Source organism: Triturus cristatus, chromosome 12, assembly GCF_964204655.1.
Source record: "Triturus cristatus chromosome 12, aTriCri1.1, whole genome shotgun sequence".
NCBI classification, from domain to species: domain Eukaryota; kingdom Metazoa; phylum Chordata; class Amphibia; order Caudata; family Salamandridae; genus Triturus; species Triturus cristatus.
The window spans coordinates 543,541,285-543,565,006 of NC_140595.1; positions in this window are offsets into that span (position 1 = coordinate 543,541,285).

Below are 23,722 nucleotides of genomic sequence, written 5' to 3' on the forward strand. Positions count from 1 at the left end.
GTGTGTGTGTGTAAAGGTACAGGGCATCGAGGGTGGCACAATAAGTGCTGCAGCCCTTAGAGGCCTTCCCTGTCACAGTGCCCTAGGTACCTGTGGGACCATTTACAAGGGACTGACCTGTGGCCAAAGAGTGCCAATTGGGTTTTGTCTTAATGCAGTTTTAGGGAAAGAACATAGGTCCTGGGTACCTGTTTGGCAGTAACCCAGGGCTAACTCAGTCAAAGTACATCAGCAGTTTGGCAAAAAGAGGGGGCAACCATGCAAAAAGAGGGCACTTTCTTACATGGTACTCATCCCAACGTAGTGGCAAGAGCGCTTCACATCACAAACATATTATTCAGAGACAATTACTTATTGAAGTGTGTAAGTCAATGTTACTTAAGAGAATGAGGGCAAGATGTAGGAGTTACAAGCCATTCATACTATAAGGCATTATATGCAGGGCGACTGCAATTATGCTGCAGGGTTGACTGAATTATCGAGCGAGTAAAGGAAAATTATGCAGCGTAATGCGGCACATATTTTGTAGTATTACTTCATCATTTTTTAATTTTAATACATGGTAAATTGGTAATACTGTCAGAGCAAAGATTTACCCTTATCAGTACCAGCTTAAAAACTAAATGCATAAATAAGCTACAGAAAGATGACCACTGAAGAGCCTTCCACTACGTGTGAACACAATTTGACACTCTATTAGTAACTTTTGATCCATTTGAGCTAGAAGCTTTTTTTTTGTTAAAGTTTACAGATTATGCAACAAATAATGGGTGATATGGTAACTGTGACACATCAATAATTATGAGAAAAAAAAGCAGTGGCCACAGAAGTGCATATTTCCGGTTGCCCCGATTATATGTTAAGAATGCTTGGTCAGGCGAAATACAAACTCTGGGTTTAAAACATAACATAGTGGTTGGGGATTGTTCTTACTAATACATATTTATTATTATACAAATGAACCCACTGAACTATCTACATAAGAAAAAAAACATTTGAACTGCATTATCCCTCTGCTCTACTCTAGAACTGGGCTCAGTCAAAGCTCAGATATCTCTCAAGGAGACACATTAATCACCAGAGTTAAATTGAAATTCATATGGCGGCATAATAATTGCAGGCCGGCAAAGAACACAGAAGTCTTTGCCATTAGCCCTGTCATCTATTTAAAAATGCAGGGAACCAGAAACCCCAAAGCATTGCTCCCGTTTCAGTTGCACTTAAATCGAACTTAGTTATTTATTCATCCTTCTGAACACTGGACAGAATTTTACTATTAAGTATGTTAGCAAGACCACTTCTAATATGTGTGTCTCTGAAACCTTATGGATTCCAACATAGTTGTAAGCTGTTGTTTTCAAAAGCAGAATGCAGGAACCGCCACAACACATGCTGTAACTGCAGCATGGCCGTTGTCATTCTGTATGAGAGAATCCATCACAGATAGAAGAACAATGGGGCTAAGGGGTGTAACACATGCCCCCCGCAGCCCCCGCGGTGCGGGGGCTGCGGGGGGCTACAAAGCTCTGGGGGCCCCCTCAGCACAGAAATCTGGCAGGAGAACTCCTGATCGAGCCCAGAGGGTACCCCACCAGGCAGGCCCGGTTCTAGAGGGTGGGCCGTGTGGGCCAGGCCCACCCAAACATGATCCTTGGCCCTCGTAGTGAGGACATAAAGGCCAATAGAAAATGGGCAGAATAATTTAAAACGTTCCTCCGAAAGTTGTTTTTCTTCATACTCGACGAGATGCATTATTGGCCCTGGGTTCTTTCTCACAGCCCTCCCTGTTCACCCAACTCCTTTTAGAAAGGTGGGCTGTGTCATGCAAGTACAATAGGGGCATGGCGAAGGGGGAAAACTCTTTATTTGACACTGTGTACTTTTTGACTACCAGCCTGTGCTGCGTGGATATTTCCATTTTTGTTCAGCATTGGAGAAAAGAAGTTTGTTTATTCTGATTCACCTTTCCTGACTCCTGCAGCTGCTTATCAGATCAGGCTGTGACACAAGGAGTAGGTAAGAGAATGTGTTACTATTCGTTTTTATTTTTTAAATCTGCACAGGTCCAGCAAGGCACATACTTTGTGTATGCTTCATTTAAATTGTTTTTATCATTATCATGGCCATGGATGCAAGACAACAATAAAAAATGTCCAGAGAACTGGTGATTCATAATCCTGCTGGAGAGCAATCCTTTGCCTGTTGGTAGTTTTGAAATGCAGATAAACTGTAATTTATTTGGAATGCTCAGGGGGTTACTGCCTTTGACACAGAGATTCTTGTGTAACTTGCAGTTCAGAAGTTACAATCCTAACATAGGACAGTGACCTATGAACTGTCATCAAAGAGCTGCATGCATACCTGAATGGTATAGTTAGAACTTCACTTTTGTTTGTGTTTCTATATAGTTAGAACTTCCCCAATCTTTCATTATTTTAATTTTGCTAAAAAGAGTTTGGGCACACATACATTTTTATTAGTAAAGCTAACCCCCCCCCCCCCAACCCCTGGGGTATGCTTTAAATCCTGAGTTTGTGCTTCCCCAGCCTAAACCCTCTTAAAATATACTGCCCACCAGTATGGATGACGTGTGATTCCTACACCTTGAAATCCTCTTTGTCTTATGTGACATTCCCTATAGGCTGATTTACACACTTGTATGATTCATTGTCTCTGTATAATGTGTGCGTGATGTAAAGTACTGTGACACCCTACACTGATATGAGTAGTGTTATACAACAAATGAAATGCATATGAGAGGGGTCTACAGAGAGATGAAGGGCACTTTTGGAGGGTGGTAGTAATGGGATCTGCGGAAAAAGAGGTCATTGGTGGGGCACCAAAAAAGACTTTTGCATTAGTGCTAAAGTCGGCCCTGTCATGGCCTTTCTGTTTTTATTTAATTAGCAGTCAGGTCATTAGGGCAACTATGGAACATATTTTAAAGTGTGTGCTAATTATATTTACTGCTATATTCAATGTTTTACGTTTGAAGGTGATTTTGCTAATGTTTTTTACAAGAATAATGAAAGTAGAGCTGGATGGTGGCTGATATGGGGCTGTGGCCCAAGGTCAGCTGTGAGATAAGGTGCACAGGGAAGGGGTGGTAGAAAAGTGGATAATCGGGCTGGAAATACTTGTGTTGAAACCTGGTCTGTTGGAATTTGAGGTTTTGCACTTAGGTCCAGGCATCCCTCTTACTTTCAAATAACTCTCCACATGCTCTGTATACACACAGAATTGATCTGTTGTATCATGGTGACTGTTTGCAAGTAAATATAGTGTAATCTAGGGCTTGTCAGCTACCACAAGAAGCGACATATTGCTGCCTGCTGTGGCCCACCCAAATGCACCCTTGGCCCACTCAACTAAAAATTCCTGGAGCAGGGCCTGCCTCCAGATATCTTGCAGGGAGGCCCCCTCAAGTTTCGTTACGCCCGGCTAACTGACACTGTGTGGTCTGAGAAGGGCTGTTGAAGCCTCTTCACTTCAAAGAAATGTGAGCTGGCCCCCAAAAGTGAGTGCTCTAAAACTCCTGAGGCTTCTCACAGGGGGCATCGCAGATTCCTGCAAAACCCCAGAATTATGGACAAAAGGTGTCCGTAAAAAGAATTATGACGGACAATGGACTTGGCAATGAAATGACGGACGGTCCGTGAAATTGACGGACGGTCCGTGAAATTGACGGACGGCTGGTCACCCTAACATGAACCCCTTGCACAGCATCTCTAGAAGCGGTCTCAACAGATAGGACCAAAAAAACGAATTCAAAACGGAATCCCTTGATGCCATTCTAAGACGTGTTATACTTTTCTAAGCGCTATTTGACCCGCACTTTTTACACATTTAAAGATGGCTCGAATGACTTGGGGCACTAGACACTGTACTATTTGGAACATGTATCTTTACCGATTTTACAGGGTCTCCTTCCATAAAGTGGTTCTGACTGACTTAGGAAAACGCTATCAAATTCCCATGCTTAATTAGTGCCGGCAATTTCCGGTGTTCAGAAACAGGAAATATTTAAGGCAGACCATCACATGGTGGCGCTGTCAGGCTGCTTAAAAAACAACATATGCGCAAAGTTGGTACTGATATTTGGAACCCTGGCAGTGACTTGGGGCCATATGTATGAACACATTTTTCCATAGACACAGAACGGGTAAAACCCTTTGATACATCTGGCCCTTGATGTGGCACAAGCAGCAGTGACCTCCGAACAAAATATACTGGGCTCTGGCACTTAATATTTTACAAATTAAGCACAGAGTCCAAACTGAACAGTGATGTCAGTTTGGAGGGACCTATTTCAAAATGCATCATCAGTTTCTTAGAATACCATTGCAAGAAGAGTGATCTCACCTGTAAAACTCTAGCTTGCACAGATTCGAGTAAGTGCACAAAACATGAGAAATCTCACATGGTAACTTACAAAGGAGGACGTCTATGGGTCTGGGTGGTTTCGCATACCGCCTGAATGTTTGAAAAGCAGCATATGTCCAGTATGAAAATACTGAATGTGCTACAGAAATGCTGATAAAATAATATAAATTACAGCATAACACAACACAGTTTAATTGGGGAACAACCTTTACAACGCAACTTTTACAACGCACTACACTTACAACGCATTTTTTACAACGCAAAATCCATTACAACGCACTACACTTACAACGCATGACACTACAACGCATTTTTTTAAAACTACCTTTACAACGCATTCCATTACAACGCCTACCATTACAACGCATAATATTACACTACACTATCCAACACTTACCCTACTGTTGCACCCCCTGGAGTTAGAATAGTAATTTTTACCCCTATACTATCCAACACTTACCCTACTGTTGCACCCCCTGGAGTTAGAATAGTAATTTTTACCCCTATACTATCCAACACTTACCCTACTGTTGCACTCCCTGGAGTTAGAATAGTAATTTTTACCCCTATACTATCCAACACTTACCCTACTGTTGCACTCCCTGGAGTTAGAATAGTAATTTTTACCCCTATACTATCCAACACTTACCCTACTGTTGCACCCCCTGGAGTTAGAATAGTAATTTTTACCCCTATACTATCCAACACTTACCCTACTGTTGCACCCCCTGGAGTTAGAATAGTAATTTTTACCCCTATACTATCCAACACTTACCCTACTGTTGCACCCCCTGGAGTTAGAATAGTAATTTTTTACCCCTATACTATCCAACACTTACCCTACTGTTGCACCCCCTGGAGTTAGAATAGTAATTTTTACCCCTATACTATCCAACACTTACCCTACTGTTGCACCCCTGGAGTTAGAATAGCAATTTTTACCCCTATACTATCCAACACTTACCCTACTGTTGCACCCCGTGGAGTTAGAATTGTAATTTTTACCCCTATACTATCCAACACTTACCCTACTGTTGCACCCCCTGGAGTTAGAATAGTAATTTTTACCCCTATACTATCCAACACTTACCCTACTGTTGCACCCCCTGGAGTTAGAATAGTAATGTTTACCCCTATACTATCCAACACTTACCCTACTGTTGCACCCCCTGGAGTTAGAAAAGTAATTTTTACCCCTATACTATCTAATACTTACCTTAAATGCAATTTACTATTATGCGTTGTAATGGTATGCGTTGTAAAGGTAGTTTTTAAAAATGCGTTGTAGTGTCATGCGTTGTAAGTGTAGTGCGTTGTAATGGATTTTGCGTTGTAAAAAATGCGTTGTAAGTGCATGCGTTGTAAAAGTGTGCGTTGTAACGACATACATCCAGTTTAATTTAATGTTATTTAAGAGAAGACAAAAGTGACACTAAATAAGACATAACTCTTTCAAGAAGTAGAACTAAGAGAGTGGTAAATAAAGTTGAGGCACAGACGGTTTTGTGGTTAGCCTGAACAATTCTGATTGGGGCCGAGAAGTCCTCTTTCTTGGCCTGTTTTTTGATTTTACAAAGGCAGCTATAATTGGATAAAAAACATACAGTTGGAAGCTATTTGTGGAATCTTCAAGTAAAGTCTCATGTTTAGGGGCATCCTTATAGCAACAAGCCCAAGACAATACATGGATGGCTGTAATATTGATATGAGGTTCTCTATGATAATTTCCGTTTCAGCGGCAGACCCTGGCATCTGTATCGCCTCTAGTATTAAACTGACATCAGAGCTTAACTGGGATTACTACTAATAGGTGAAATGTGATCTTACCATTGTTTATCTATGTGTGTGTGTATTTATTTATAGTATTCATATAGCCAATAAGCAGTGGAGTGCTATGCATTGTCAAAGAAAAGCATCAAATCAATGAGCAAGAGCTGTGGCGGACGGCTCGGATCGGGGACGGCGGGGTAATATAAGAAAAAAACATAATTATCTCTGCCACATCTCTCCAGTCTCTCCTCTACTTCAGGACTCGGCCGGAACAGGAATCAGGAAGCACCCAGGCCCTCCTGGCCAATCACAACGCTGTGATTGGTCTGAGCGCCGTGGTTCGGCGCTCAGCCAGGGAAAAGGGGCCTGGGCATTTTCTCCCCGCAGGCTGTAATGCAGCCTGCGTTGAGAACATGCAAAGTGTGCATTAATGTTGGGCTGGCCCGAGTGTGCCGGTCAAGCATTCATGCGCACTTGGAGTGGGCAAGCCACTCATCCCCTGCCCGGCTCTGAGAGTAGAGCTGATCCGCCTGTCCCGGCCGCAAAGCAGCAGGAACACATAAAATGATAATAATATTTAGTTATTATCATTTGATTTTTCCTTTAGTTACACTGCTAAAAAGCAGTAAAGCGACAATCCTGTGCCTTAGCAGAGGAGCCGCCTGGGTTGATGGCGGTTAATGCATTGTGAGGTAGTGTTCTTTCAAGAAGTGGGTCTTCAACTCTTTCCCGAACTGAAGCTACATTCCGGCAGTCCTGATGGATATGGGATGCTGCTCCATATCCTGTCTGCCTAGATGGAAAAGGCTTATGGTCTTTTTTTTTTAGATATACTTCTTAGTCAGCAGTCTGTGGTGGCCTGGCTGCTGGTGTATTGATATCTACTGGAGATGGGGAGTTTGTGTTCAAGATAAGTAGGGACAGGGTTGGGCTGGCTTAAAGGGGAAAACAGGCAGCGCCTGAAGGGTTCTACTTGACAGGTCAGTGTGTGGTGGGCGGGATTTTAGTGTTGTTTTCCTGTTATTACTACAATCATTACATGCACCAGGCACAAATACATGTAGTCTCCCATGCCCTGCAAACCACCAATACAACATGTCTTTACAAGTTAAAAACTTTCTGGATTTGGGAATGTGTGCCACTTCTTTTGGTACCTGATTCGCTAATTGGGAGGGCCACTTTTATTTTGGTTCCCTTGCTTATTCCCTGGATCAGTCTTCCCCTGAGTGAGGGTGCTGGTTGTATTAGCTTTATAAACGATGCAGCTAGTTTTGTAGATGGTGCCGTCCAGCAGGGAGAGCCAATGCAGGTTCCCGAGGATGGGGGTGATGTGATCATATCTCTTCAGGCCCTGCAGGAGACGTGCTACATCATGCAGTACAGACCGCTCACTTTTCATCCACCTTGCATTAAATCTGAGTAGACAACAAGCAGGTTAGAAAGGTGTTTTTTAGTAGGGGAGTAGCAGAGGACCGTGGATGATTCATTAATTCACTCCTTGTGTTCTCGTTCCTTTATCTACATTGGATGTTTAGTTTATTTATTATATGGCATATACCTACGTTAAGGTGCCATGTGTTTTTCCATTCTTTTTATTGATGTGGCATCTGCTTGACATTTTGTTTTTTTATTAACTGTTGCACCACCTTGAAAAGGCGAAACCTACTGGTGTTTGCGACGATTGTTAATTCTAGGAAACCATCTGGTCCCTATCAGTGAATGGTCTTTATTAACTACTTATTCCTCCCAGGGTTCAAATGACTCCTTCAGGCTTGAGCTTCCCCGCATCACCACTGAGGGGTACTTAGAGATGTCACTCGAGTTTTACTGTGACAGCCAGGACACGAGGACCACTGGGAGCAGAAGATGCTGACATTTACTGGGAGATCCTATTCCAAGATGCCAAATCATCAATAAGTGCTTATCTGTGGCACCTATCAATGTGCACAATTTGAATTGTATATGAAAGTCCACCTTTAAATTACATATCCAATGCAGGGCCTATGGAAGAAAGGGCATTTGTTGACATTTAAAGGATTCAACACGGTCTGTCCTCTCATAAAATCGGAATACGATAAAAGGTCACAGAATAATCGCTCTTAAGTTAAGTTAGTTCTGAATATCTATTTTTAATTAACTGCTTTATTATTCAACCTAAAAGTGGTCTCCTGAGCTTAGTGCAATTTTTGACTACTGAAGCTACTAAGCTAGCTCAGTGGGTTATTGTACATGCTACTGAAATGTCTCTGCGAGATGCACATCACAGGTTTGAATCCGAGCAATATCAAATGAATTGTGTAAAATCAATACATTCTATATACCGTTGAAATAAGCCACATGACTGTGTTGGCCAGCTCTGTGAATAAAGACTACTTTTTGTTTTAAACCATTTGCTCGGAAATTGGAAATATGAGAGTAAATGTATGTTATGGGTGATCTGAAAAACAGATAGTCTGAACTATCTTGGGTCTACAGGCCCCATGAATATCAGCCACCTCTTCATAGGATACACCTCTTCAGTGCTTAACCTGCAAACTAATAGGTACCCGGGCCCAAAGTTTTGTTTAGAGGTTCACGGCCAGCACTATTGAAGGTCGGTGTGCCCAATACCAGGGCACTGCGTAGTCTTGATTCCACCTCATGCCTCTTTAATCTTACACCACACACTCCCTGCCTCTCTATCTCCCTTTTACAGGTTCCCATTCATCCCTCCTTTCTCCCTTTGCCACTACTTTTCAGTCCTTCAGCGCCCCCATTTTCCATCCCTGTTTATTTTTCTAATTTTTGTTCCGCACCAAAGTTTTTTGAGGAAAATAACATGCCAGTCCCTAAAAATTAGTGCAGGTGGGGCCCTTAGCAAACACTGGTTTACATTATTCACTGCACTTCTTGGGTCTGAGTAAAATGTGCACTTCTGCTGAGTAAGCATTACAACGTATTCCAGATGGAAGAGAAATCCATCAAGATTAATTACTCCTCCCACATGCCTACTATTGATGAATGTGAACGATAAGATGCTATAAAAAGGCATGTTTAATTAGACACGTCTTAATTATGTGCACTATATATGTGCATTATATAACATTCAGATATACTGAGTAAAACTGCAATATCTTGTTCTCAGTGTATCTTCTTCCTTTAGGCTCTGTCCAACTTGTGCCTGCCATGGTACTTCAGTGCCGGATCTGCAGTCCTAAAGTAAGGACTTGGGGCCATATGCACAAATGTTGGGATTGGCGATTACCTAATTGTGATTTTCTGCGAAACGCAATTAGGAAATTGCTCTTAATAATATATGAAATCCATTAAGTTTCGTTTAGCAATTCCTAATGGGGTCTCATATAGACTTATCTCATGAATATTAATGAGGTAGGTCGCAATTTGTGACCCATTAGCAATTGCAGCCATCACAGGGACCACCATGTCTGTGATTCCTTATTAATAAACACACCCTTTCCAAAAAGTGATTTCAAATCCAAATTGCGATTTGGTAACTGGTTACTGAATCGCAATTTGACTTTTGTACCTTTGAAAAACCTTTTTTGTGGCCCGATTGTGTGAATCCAGCCATTTGCAACCTCGAAAAAGGTTTTGTACATATGTACTTGGTTCAATAAATACCGTGCGCAAAACCTGAAGATCCAGATTCAACATTTGTAATTTGGCGAGGATGAACAAAACATGACAGTAAAAATCAGCAGTCCTCATACAGTGGTCTATCATGCAGAAGTTTAAAAAAAAAAAAAATTATCAGGTTTTTGGTACTAATTTGCACAGCATAAATCTCTACAAGCACCATGAAGATCACCAAAACTGCAAAGTTTACATTAAAAAAAAAGAAAAAGCAGAACACCTTTTCTAAATGCCTACTGTTAGAAACTGTTGGTGCAATAAGACTTTTTGGAAGAAAGTTCCTTGGCCAAAGCTTTTTGTGTGTAATTTGCCTGCAAGCAGAGCTTTTCGAAGCAGTTTGTCTACTTCAAAGCCTTGCAAGAATAACTAAACATTTACACACTTGTTGGAGATAACTGTGATTTATTGTGCTTCAGCTGGAAGTACTGGAAGTTACGTAAGATTATGCTGTCACAAAGAACATTCGGCCGAGGCCTAGTACAGACTTGCAAAATGTAAAAGAGTGATGCACTGCTGTATGTGGTTCTAGACGCACCGCTAAACTTTGTAACAGGCTAGTCTGTGGCATGTCGTTTGTGAAAAGTACCAGAAAGTAGGGCCGGACTGGGAACCACAACTGGCCCTGGCAAAGTGCTCGGCCGCCCTCCCGCGGGGAAGGGAGGGGGGTGCCGCCGAGCTCTTTGCCAGGGCCGGTTTTCGGCCGATTTTGTTACAGGGCCGATTTTGCAGCTATGCTGCAAAAACGGCCCTGTAACAAAAACGGCCCCCAGGATCCCAAAACTGGCCCCCACCCGTGCGGCGTACCGGGGATTGCCCGGTGCCCCCTACGGCCAGTCCGGCCCTGCCAGAAAGCATTAAATGCAAGGTAAATCGTGCTGTGACAAGGATAGAGATGATATGTGATTATGCAGTGGGTAATGTAAATTCACTTTTCGACTCAATGGTCATGTCAAGGATCACATATGATGGGAAGTGCCTGAGAAACAGAAGCGTAACAGCACTTGCCGTAAGTGCAATCTTGTAAAAATGTCCTCATCTGGGACAGCATCCTTTATCCCTGCACCTGCCTGTAATTACAGTTGTTCACAGCAGGCGCTCAAAAAATGTTTGAAGACTGAAAAAGGAGGGAAACATTTTGCATGGTTAGTAGAGCGTTAAGGTTATCAAGGGGATACTCATTATTGCAAATTCAACAAGAAAAAGAACCCTTTAAAAGAATGCTGATTTTTTAAATCTAACAAGAACAGAAAATGGGTTCCTTGTACTGGAGGCATTGCAATGATGAAGGCATTATTGGAAATAAAAAAAAAAAACTTGGATTTTATAGTTAGGAACCTTCAACTGAGGGGACTCTTTCACATGCTTCGCTCATTTCTTTGTGAATAGGACTTCTATAGAAGGGACAATTTCAAGAAATGCACAACAAGATTCTGTACAGACGTATCAATTGTTCTTAAGAATACAAGATGTACTTTTAAACAACATTTCGCTGTAGAGAATAATTTGTCAAGACAGACTGGAGATCATTATACAGACCTTTTCAAGGAAAATGCTTTTGCAGATGTCGAAAATATGTTTGCACAGAGAATCCCTTTGGTTATTCATCCTTAGGTTGTATCTATACTATCTATTAATTGAATTATCACTGCCATTTCTTTTCAATTACTCCTATGTGAACTAATTTGTGCTGATGCGACACAAAAGATAAACTAAAAGTTTGTCACTTTTTTTGCACTACACTAATGTAGTCAGTTGCCTGATACAGTAAGTAAAGGATCTGACCATGCATCCCCCTCAATCTGATTAAAGTAATTTTTTATACGTTCAGCAACCACTAATTAATATTGTGAAGAAGTCACTGCTGACAGAATACAATCAATAAATACATTAGAAGCTTAATGAAGCAGCTTCACCACCTAACTCCAGCTCTTCACAAATTGGGCTGAGCTAAAAGTCTCTTTAACTATATTCCTTATTTGTTGTTTTTTAAAATCTCCTCATACCAAATTTCTGCTGTTTCCTTCCACTGTAAATCGCAGGTGTTAATAGTATCACATTTGTTGATAATCATATTCTCAGCCTCAGAAATGAATGATAAGTTGACCCTGTTGGAATATAAACTCATGATGTGAGGGTCACAGATGATGACAACAAGTGTTTACATTGGACACATTTGGAGTTCCTTTAAGTGCTTGACCAAAAGTTACCATTGTCAGAAGTACTGGAATCAACATACATTGCACTGAAGTATTTGTAAAACCCTTACTACCTCTATTTGCGGTGTAGAAGCACTTGATCACTGTGGCAACACCCTTCACCATGGAAGTGTGTGGTTTGAAGAGTATTGTCTTAGCTTTGAGCCTATCTTATCATGTGTGGTGACAGCAAAGGTGATATTATCATGTTATAGAAATCAAGAAGAAATTATGATTTTAAGCCTAGACAAGGGTAGGTATAAAATAGGTAGGCAATTGTTAATTAGAAACCTCAAAGAGTTTGTGATTGTAAATAGCACCAAATGGGATAAGATTGATTCGTTTTTGTATAGGGTATCTGCTAGAAGTGGGATTCCTGGTTGGCTAAGGTACGTAATCAGGCCAGGCAGGAACCACCACTCTAGTCAGGGTAAGCTAAATACACACTAAAATATAATTTGTGCTCATCTTCCGGTCACTTGGCACAGAGCAGTCAGGCCAATTTAAAAAGCCAATGTGTAAAGTATCTGTGACTGACTGAAACACGCACACTGAGACAGACAGACAGACAGACAGACAGACAGACAGACAGACAGACAGACAGACAGACAGACAGACAGACAGACACACACACACACACACACACACACACACACATATTTAGAAAAAGAGAGAATACTTAGCTGAGCAAATTAAGACCAAAACCAGAAATGGCAACCAGTAGAAGTCAAAATATGAATACTAAATACAAAAATAGTGTTAAGAAGTCATTTGCACTCAAATGGTTACTTGAGGTTGCGGGGGACCAGTGCAAATCTAAAGTTCAGGCTGACCGCACTGGAGGGCAGACCAGGTACTGGACCCACACTGGGTCCATTGAGTAAGTACCTTGGAAGACACTAATCCAGGTGGGAGGGGAGCTGTACCCCAAACCAGTTATGAGTGACCAATTTGACCTGTGCCCAATCTCCACTGCATCATGTTCTACCTTAAACCTTATATTTGCCCTGGTCGAGTGGGACCACATTCTCTTGGTTTGTGAATTGCGCTTTTTAGTGCTGTATTCATTTGAAAAATGAATTTTTTTAGTTTCTTTGTCATTTTGTTCAGTAAACTATTCTCTATTTTTATAAATTGGAATGGGATTTTTTATTGTGCACTGTTTTAAACTTTTTAACTGTTTTTTAACTGTTTGGTAGTTCTAAATGCTTTACATATTTTCTTACTTCAAGCCTGTGAAACCCTCTCCCATAGCTGCCAGGGTTGAGCTCAGGTTTAAATTACTGAAACCATTACTGGACCTAACACAGATAGTGGCATTATTGCCTGTGGTTGTCTTCCCTCCACCCCAAACTAATAATCCACTTTCTCACAATCATTAATTTCAATATTACTTTTCTTGACTGGAAAATAGGGCTACCAGAAAGTTATGTTTCCAAGTGTCTTAGCAAATAATTTAACACCTGGATCTCAAGAAGAAATAAATTAATCTCCTGTTGGAGCTTCAGTCCTTGATGTATCAGTTGAAAATAACTGTCCTACACCAAAACCACACAAAATCCCTTGCCTCCTCTCGTTGTAAAACTAAAAGCAAAGAGAGACAGCTGCATCATAACTTTCCAGGCTGTTTAAGTTCTTGATATTGTTTACTGTGGTCAACTGAAAAAACATCATTGACAATAACCAAATACCAACACCGTGCAGCAAGATTTGCATGTTAGGTTACTACACCTTCTCTTTCATGAATTTACCTAGGCTTGAGTAAGGAAATGGAGCCAGATTAATAAACATATCAGGGATTACATCTTTTGTAACTAGAGTCTTTACACTCTAACCCAGGTGTCCCCAACCTGTCGAGCATGATCTACTAGTAGCTCACAGACCCCTTCAGAGTAGCTCACAGCTTTGAGTTCATTTTCAATAAGCACAGGTCACATATTCCTTTGAAAGTTAAGGGAAGGCAGTGTTCATTTTATATTATTATATTTAGGCTGCAGATAGCAGGGCATGATAATGAGGAGTGCTGGAGTCAGATTCATGACCCAGGGCACAAAGGTGAAGAGTTGAAGCAGTGAGGTATTGTAATCTTAAATAAAACTCCTTGGCAACTCAATATTGGAGCATGAGAACAAAATGATGTTTTTTGAATGCTTTTATTTTTGTGTTGAAATTTTTTATTAGCATTTCAGAATCATTAAACAAAAACAAGAAAACTCAAATACAAGTAATAAGGGTAAGGATCATATGATAGAGATTAAAAAGTAAATTCATATATAAAACAATATTTAATATTATGCTATCTAGGACAATAAATATATATAACAATATATAAAGGAAAGAGTGAAAAAGCATACACAATCAAGTTTTAAAAACGAAATGATAACAAATACAAACATGTTAAAGTAAAAAAGGATTCCATATCTGTGAAAATAACTCTAGTTGATCTTGAATATTATATATAATCCTTTCGTGCGAAGCATTTTGAATCATAGCAGATAACCAGGACTCTTGAGATGGTGGAGTGGAAGATTTCCATTGTCTTAATATACAGATTTTAGCAGTTGCAAGCGCGGTATGTAGGAAACGAGATTGTGGTTTAGAAAGAGTGGGAACATTTCTGAAATCATGTAATATAATATTAGCTGTGGAGAGGGGTAACTGCAGTGAGATAGACTTATGCAAGGTCTGACCTATGTAAGACCAATAATGTTTAACCAATGGACACGTGCAAAGAATATGAACAATATCACATCCAGAAGCATTACATCTCCAACAATTTGAATGTGGTAACAAGCCTGCCTTATATAATCTAACCGGAGACCAATGCCAGTCATTTAGAATTTTAAATAAGCAAAACTTTAAACGAGCTTCTCGAGCTCCCTTATCCAAACCATCTAGTATATTCATCGATTCCATATCTGAAAAAGAAGTCTGTAAACGTGTTTGCCATTTATGACGGAGATCGCAGGATAATGGGTGTGAAAATAATTGAGATGTAATTGTTTTGTAGAGACCTGAAATGACACCTTTCTGTTTGCCCCAAATTTGTAAATAAAACACTATTGGTGATATAGATAATGACCAAGGTGTGGCACCAAGAGCTTTGAGAAGAGATTTTCTAAGTTGATCGTATTTGGCATGCTGCAGCGGAGGTAAGTTGAATTCATCCATTAACTGTGATAGAGGTTTAAGATCCCCGTCATGGAGAATTTGGTCTAGTGTGAGAATGCCTGCCGATTTCCATTGAGGCCATAGAAAGCTTCTACCTTTAATGCGTATTCTGGAGTTGTTCCATATAGGAGCCTTTACATGTAAACGAGAATTAATGCCCAAGATACGATGCACTCTTTGCCATATCTTACGCATTGCAGACAATAGGGGGTTACGTGGATCTATTCGGCTTGAACCAGATCCATATAAAACTGCAAGACCATTTGTTGCAGAGAGAAGATGTCGCTCAACATGGACCCAATGTGGTGTATTTAAATTATCTTGGAGCATGTATGAGAGCTGTGATAAATGCAAGGCAATGGTATAATGTTCAATGGAGGGAAGACTGAGACCACCATAGGAATGATGAGCATTTAATTTATGTATAGCCAGACGAGGTTTAATAGAACCCCATATGAAAGATTTAATTTTGGAATCTATAAGGCGCAATGTGGATAAGGGAACATGAAGAGGAAGCATACCAAGAATATAAAGAAAGCGCGGTAACGTAACCATCTTCACCGTTTGAACTCTACCCCATAAAGACAGACCCAGCGCTTTCCATTTATCAAAATCTCGTTGCATCTGAATGATTAAAGGCCCTAAATTATCTGATACCATGGCGTCCAATCCCTTATTTACCAAGATACCTAAATATTTTAACCGAGAAGGTTGCCAATGAAATGGATATCCCTGTATCACATCCCTTGAGGTGCCATCTGAAATGGGAAGGGCTTCACTCTTATCCCAATTTATTTTATACCCAGAAAAAGAAGAAAATTCCTCTATAATTTGAAGTAACGATGGTAAAGATCTGTTTAAATCAGTAATAGTGAGCAGTATATCATCCGCATATAGATAAAGTTTAGATTCACCCACCGGTAAGGAAATACCAACCACATTGGAAGATTGCCGAATAGCGGCCGCTAAAGGTTCAATGGCTAATAAAAATAAAAGCGGGGAGAGGGGGCATCCCTGGCGGGTGCCTCGCTGTATAGTAAAAGTATCGGAAGTAAATCCTCCACAATTGACCAGTGCAGTGGGTTGTTCATATAACAATTTAATCTTTCTTATAAATTGTTCTCCCAAACCAAATTTTTCTAAGATTAGGAATAAATAATCCCACTCCACTCTATCAAATGCCTTTTCAGCGTCTAATGATCATGCCAAAGCATCATCCTGTAAAGATTTAGCAGTATGCAGAGTGTGAGCTAGGGAGCGTAAATGATTTCTGGAAGATCGACCAGGTACAAAGCCCACCTGGGTATTATGAATGAGAGAGGGAATAACTCTGCGCAGACGAGAAGCAAGAATACTAGCTAGAATTTTAATGTCACAGTTAAGAAGTGAAATGGGACGATAACTGCTACAAAGAAGTGGATCTTTTCCTGGTTTTGGTAAAACTGCTATTACTGCTTTATTAGATATATAACCTAAGGTGGAAGTACGTTCGGCTTCTTGAAATGCCGCATGCAAACAGTCTATAATTTTATCTCCGGACCAGCGATAAAATTCTGCTGGAAAACCATCCTCTCCTGGTGCTTTGTGATAAGGAAGTTTAAGGATAGCGTGAGAAATCTCTTCTTTACTAATGTCTTCATCCAGTATGGATCTATCTTCATCAGAAAGAGATGGTAGTTCTAATCCATTTAAAAAAGACAACATTTTACCCTGATCTATATGGGCGTCTGGAGTGTATAAAGATTTATAGTATGTGGCAAATTCATTAGCAATATCCTGAGGACATGTTAACATGGAACCCTTAGAGGATTGTAAAGCAGGGATAGCCATAGCAACCTCTCTTTGCTTCAATTGTGCTGCTAGAAGTCTACCCGCTTTTTCACCCTGTTCATAATGTCTTCCTTTCATTTTTTGTAAGGCATATTCCGCCTTGGAGGTGAAAAGAGAATTTAATGCCATGCGTGATTGTTCCAGTAATTTTCGATTTTGTAAAGTAGGGCTTTTAGTATATAAACGTGTGAAATTGGTAATGTCTTGTTCCAATTGATTTTGTTTAGCAATATTTTGTTTGTTGAACTGGGCTGCATCTCGCATAAGTCTACCACGAATATCAGCGTTAGCGGCAGCCCATATGACCCTGTGAGAATCCACTGAATTTTGATTAAATGTGAGATAATCATGAAGATGTTCTTGCAATTGTTTTTTACCAAGGGGTGTTTTATGACGTTGGATGTTCATTCTCCAGGGTTTACGACCTGGTTTGGGTGTCCCAGTCTGTAGGCACAAGAGGACCGGAGAATGATCAGAGATGGATGCCTCCAAAATACAAGAATCTTGGATTGATTGGACCGTTCTTTGAGAAATTAAAAAGTAATCCAATCTTGATAAGGTGCCATGGGAGGGAGATGTGAATGTATATTCAACATCATTTGGGTGTGATAAGCGCCAATGATCTATAAGGCCGTTGTCTGCAATGATATCATTCATAAGGGCTCTGTCCGCTGCATTATTCTTATCAAGAGGTCCAGTTTTGTCCAAAACTGGATCTCTCACCAGGTTCCAATCGCCTCCGATGATGTATTGTGAGGCATCAATCTCCGACAGCAAATGATTCAAACGTAGAAAGAAATCTTTTTTAGCACCAGTAGGAGCATAAACTGAACCCACACATATATGAATATTACCAATGCACATTTTTGCAAAAACATATCTGCCTTGTGAGTCTTCCCATGTTTTAAGTACATGAACTGGTAATGTTTTTCTGATAAGGATTGCTACCCCACATTTTCGAGTAGGGCCTGCATCTGAAGAAGACCCATTGCTGATACTACTGTGGATAACTTTACCCACCCAATCTCTACGAAGTTTTTCAGACTCGAGTGTATTTAGATGAGTCTCTTGAAGAAGAGCCACATCCACCTTTTTAGATTGTAAATAGGAAAGAACCTTCTTCCGTTTGATATAGTGTGTTAATCCATTGACATTCCAGGATATAGCAAATAAATCATGAGCAAGGACCATGTTAGAAATAAAAATAAATAAATAAAATAAAATTTAAAAAAAAAAAAAAAAAAAGAGAGAGACTTGCAAAAAGATGTGATGGAAATGGATATAGAAGAGGAAAGGAAAAAAGCCACCAATAAGAAAGATAAATAAAGATAAAGTATAGAAAGCAAATAAAGAAAGATTTATAGACTACAAAAGAATAATAGAAAGAGTATAATAGAATAACAATAGACTTTTAACCGCGGGTCTGCGCGCACTATAGCACCGCTCTGGGCCGGAACTCCATTAATAAGGAAAATCCAGGGCTAGAACATTTAAAGAGAGAAAAAAGAAGGGAAAAAAAGCAATTTAAAGTGGCCAATAACATTGATATGAGAAGCTAGGAAAGAAAACCCTGAAAGAATAAAATAAAGTAAAAATAGAAAGTATGAACTAAGCTGGTAAGGAATATAAAGGGATATAAAATCTGCCCTTTAAAGGATAGCATATTAAGAGAGCATAACATTTATATTATAACATTTTGGAAATATATTAGAAGATTTAAGTCATAGTAAACTAAATATTGATAAAGATATAGGATTTGAAATCTATAAATATCTAAGAATAGGTCAAATAGTCATCATAGATAAAATAACTATATTGCATGTGATAGATAAATCATGCACTAATAACCTATAAAGGACATCATCAAGAAATATAATAGTAGTGAATAATCAAAATCCATAACCTAAATAATAGCCCTAATAAAAGATAAGCATGAAAAGTTAATACTGAGACATTTTGATGACTAATATATGTAAAATGCTACAGAGTTGTGACTATCTATTCATGAATACAGGAAAATAAATAGAACATTCCAAAAGGACAAGAGAATTTAACCAGTAAAACAGCACAGAGATCATCTATATCTGTCAATTAGAGAGACATAAGCAAAAGTACCTGCAACCTATGGCTTAATAAGTTATATAGGAGCCATGACATCAAAATTATTTCTCATTAGAGGCAGACTTTAGAGGAGAACGGGACTTATCTCGACGTTGTTCCTGAGTTAAGGTGGAGACAGTGTTTAAGGCGGAAGATGTATCATCTTGACTGCGAATAGACCGTTCAAATTCTCTGCCTCTTTGACGGGATTCATGTAGATTGCGACGCATGTCATCCACAGATGTGGGAATAGCTTGAGGATTCCGAGAAGGAGCAGGGGTAGGAGCAGACTGCGTGTCCATGTCTTGAGATGTCATGTCAACCAAAAAACGTTGTAATTCATCTGGATTGTAGAAGTCTCTGGTGTCCCCATTCTTAGAGACTCGAAAGCGTGCTGGATCAAACAAACCATACTTAATGTCTAATTTCCTCAATTGAGGTCTCATGGAGAGAAACGCTTTCCTTCTTTCATTGGTGTCACGGGAAAAATCAGCTGCCAATCGTATTTCATAACCGTCATAAGAGTAGGAACCCTGAGTACGTGCTGCTATCAGTAGTTGTCGAACTTGCTCATGCCTTAGGAAACAAGCAATAAGGGGTCTTGGACGTGTGTCTTTACCGTGCCGTGGATGACCTAATCGATGTGCTCTCTGGATCTCAAGCGGTGGATCGAACTGTATGCCAACTAATTTAGGGAGTACATCACACAAAAAGGCTCTGGTATTCTGGCCTTCAATTTTTTCTGGAAATCCAAAAAAACGAATATTGTCTCTTCTGCTGCGGTCTTCTAAATCCACTAACTTACTACGCAGAAAAAGAAGTTCTTCATCTCTAGACTGCGTTGATGCGATTTTATTTTCAACAATTGTCAAACGTTGATCAAGACCCTCTGTTTTAGCATGGAATAGTGCTATGTCAGCTCGTATTGATTTAGTTTCTGAGGTAAGAGATAAAATGTTTATATCCATGTCTGTTAGCCGACAGCTGATTGTTGAAATTTCTTGGAAAAGACGATCCATGGCCGCATTGGATACCGCCAAGGAAGTATTATGTGCCTTATTAGAAGTTGATGCAGTGGAGTTTTTTCCAGACATCTTGCGTGGTTGTTTTAATACATCAGCAAATAAAAGTGAATGAGAAGGTGTGTTTCCACTCTTGTTATTAGACATTCACTTCTAACTTCAAATGTCGGGGAATATTTAAAACTGCAGACAAATAACCCTTCAAGTAGAGCGATCCAAAAAGCAAGATATAATCAAGTGCTACTGGAGTCAAAAAGCATTGAGGAAAATATCGCAGCAGTTTTATGTAGATTAGAAAAGTAAGCAACCAGTAAACCTGCAGCTGAAAAATCTCCTTATTTTAATGAAAATTATCATGAGAGAAATACTTAAGTTGTGAGGAGAAAAATAAATGAGGAGTTTGCGCTATATGAATAGCATTGATGCATATTGATGTACATGCAGACAGCATTAAACCTTTCAGGGAATGCTGGAAAAATCACTGCAACAATCATTTCCCTCACTTTCTTTCAGTAATAATCCTCATGTGAAAGGAAAAAAAAAAAGCAGATTGCGCAGTTCTGCACTTTGATTATGTTAAGTCTCAAGTGGAGTTGTCATTCATCATATATAAAATATGAGACCGGGAAGATTACATTCAGACTGAGGCCTGCAACACTTGTAGCTCAATTAGCAGGTAAGCAGTGAATATAATGTGCTATCAACTCACTTCCTTTTTTAACACGTCTGTACACTGATTACTTTTAGCCAAAAGAAAAGCTACCTTTTTTCATAAATACATTTTCCATTGTTAGTCCATTTAGCAGAGGAGTCAGCAGGAATACAAGTCACACATGCTCCAGGAAACATAAATTATTACTGGGCCGGCAGCCATGTGTTGAAGCAATGTTTCTTATTTCGCTGAAGCAGTTGAAAAAAAGCTTAACCTTAACCCAGAGAACATACATTACTGCTGGGCCTGGCAAAAGTGTATTGAAACAATGTTTCTTGCTTGAAAAGGAACTGTGGAAAAATGCTTAAAAAGGCAACTTAATATGAGACAGCAGAATTTCTTTAAATTGTTGTATTAGCAGTGAATTGTGAGTGTTTTTTTCCTCAGAATACAACACTTCAGTTATAGATGATTATAAAAAGGGCCGGTTTACCTTATGAAGAAAAAAAATTTTTGACTGGGAATGTTTCCTCCAGCCGGTGTCTCTGGAGTCACAGCCCAATTAGCAGTGAGGTCATCGGGAGTTCAGGTTACGCAAGCACGGGGATCCTAGGATTCTGCAATGTATCCACACTTCAGAAAAGCCAGTTAGAGATGGTCTAGCAGGACAAAATTTTCACAGCTGACAGCTTCAATGTTCCGATTGCTCAGAAATGCCAAAAGAACATCCTTAGACACCTGCAAATAGATGTTCAGTCCATTTGAGTGCCGGCCCAGAGCAGAGCCTCACAGTTAGGCGGCCATCTTCCTACGTGGCCAGACCACGCCCCCCTTTTGAATGCTTTTAAATGTGAAGAAATTAAAAGAAGAGTTCATTTTCATTTAATCCCATTTCAAAATGTTGCATTTACAAAGAGAAGGCATTTTGCTCCCAGTCTCCAGTAGACACTGTGCCATATTTATAACTGAAATATTATGTCTTTTTTTTGCAAATGGGGGACATTTTAAGTGGACTCCGAAAGCTCCAGCAACACAGGAGGTGGGTTCCAATGTTCCTTGAGGTTGAGTTGCCCTCTCAGCAAGTTTGAGGCCAGTGTCCCTCGTGGGGACAGCATAACCTGAACCCCTGTGCAGCGTGTACATTTTCAAGTGCATATGTCTGTTGGTGTTCACCAACTAAGTGCATTAGGCTATAGATAGCCCCAACCTCTGCACACATTTCAAATAAAGAACTTTGGCTTCCTCTCACTCTGTGCCCTGCAAGCTGTTGTTTTGTGAAACTGCTAGAGGTTCCCTCGCGACTCCTGTGCCTTCGGCCTGTGGGTCCATTTGAGGGACAACGCTGCTTTTCTTGGACTCCCCTGGTTGGTTGCTCCAGGTCTGCCCTGACTCCCCTTGCTGTGGTGATTCTCCTGGTGTTTGCTGGGCCAGACCGAGACCTTCCTCGACCTTCTTTGTGGGTTGCCCCTGCCAAGGCTTGTTGGTGCTCCTGCCAGACACCAACCCCTCAGCACTCGACATCCTTTGTGGGATAGCTTGTATCCAGCTCCTGGTTGTCTTCGACATCTCCTGGTCCCCGTGGCTGCAGAGTCAAGACTCCTTCTTCACACCTGAAACACCCAACATTGCTGGGCATTCGTCTAACGAGTCCCTGGTCACCCCTGAGTGACTCAGACTCTGTACCCTCTGCTTTCAGGTTCCTTCCATCAAGAATCAACCTGTGGGTTACACCAGACATTTTTCTTTTTCCAGCAGTGGCATTTCTTTGAAGACTCCCATTGAGATCGACGATGGTTTCTGATGCCACTTCAGCCCAATGCAGCCAGCTTCCGTAGGATAGGTAACTCTGGTACTTCAGTATCCATGGGTGGGGTGACTCTCCAACCTTCTATGTTCCAAAGGGTTTCTTTGTAATCCACTGGGAAGGGTCCTTAAACACTAAAACTGCAACCGCGACTCTCCCATTGAATTGTACGTAGCACGCTGTCGTGTTCTCACATTGCACCTGTCCTCCATGAGGTCCCTCCTTACTCACCTTAAGTGGTTCCTTGGGGTCCCAGCGATTCTACAACCTCTAGACTCTGTCTTGACTCAAGTCGTGGTTCTTATACCACTATTTTAGTATATGGTTTGGTCTCCCCCTGGAGCCCACTGTGCTACTAACGTTTGTTTCTGTGCTACAGTATTATATGCTTTGTGCTTCTCTGCGTGTAGTAAATACTGTGAGGTATTTAAGGTGAGTTATAATAATAAATACATATTTTTATAACTACTGTAAGGTTCTCCTTTCATTTAACCAATACAATAAGGTTGCATTCTGGTAAGACAGGCTGCTTAACATTCATTCAAGACTAAGCCTGAAGGCTGCTCTCCACAGCTACTACTTGGACAGCTTTCAAAGGTTATCTATGACCTCTTAAATCACCATAAGGGTTGTTTGGACTGGTGGAAGGTGCCCACTTTGATTAGTGGAAATCATATACCAGGCCAACATCTCACAGGGATAATTAAAAAATGCATTTTATTGGGGTAATTGAATATGTGGAAAAGGCACAGCAAGCCTCTCAACCCTTGGTCACTCGCTTAATACCAGGATGGGGCATGGAAAGCAGCATCATTCTAATCGTGGAACTGTAAGTTAACATGCTGACACACAACAGGGCTCCTTTTTATTACAGCCTGCAGCTAGAGGATTTATGTAATTAAGTTTAAGAAAACTTTTTATTATTATACTGCATTAAAAACATGAACAACATTTGTGTAACGTGCAGACAATACTATTGAGGCCTCACCTGGTGGTTGCCTGGTCGAAAACAACAACTACATGGAGATCTTGATTAATAAGTAGACGTTGTACTACTTATTTTATTGAAAACAGTTTCATTTCTATCATTGTTTGTGTACAAGGATAGAGGGGCACGAAAGAGAGGGGGGGGAGGGAGAGAGAAAGAGACAGACAAAATGAA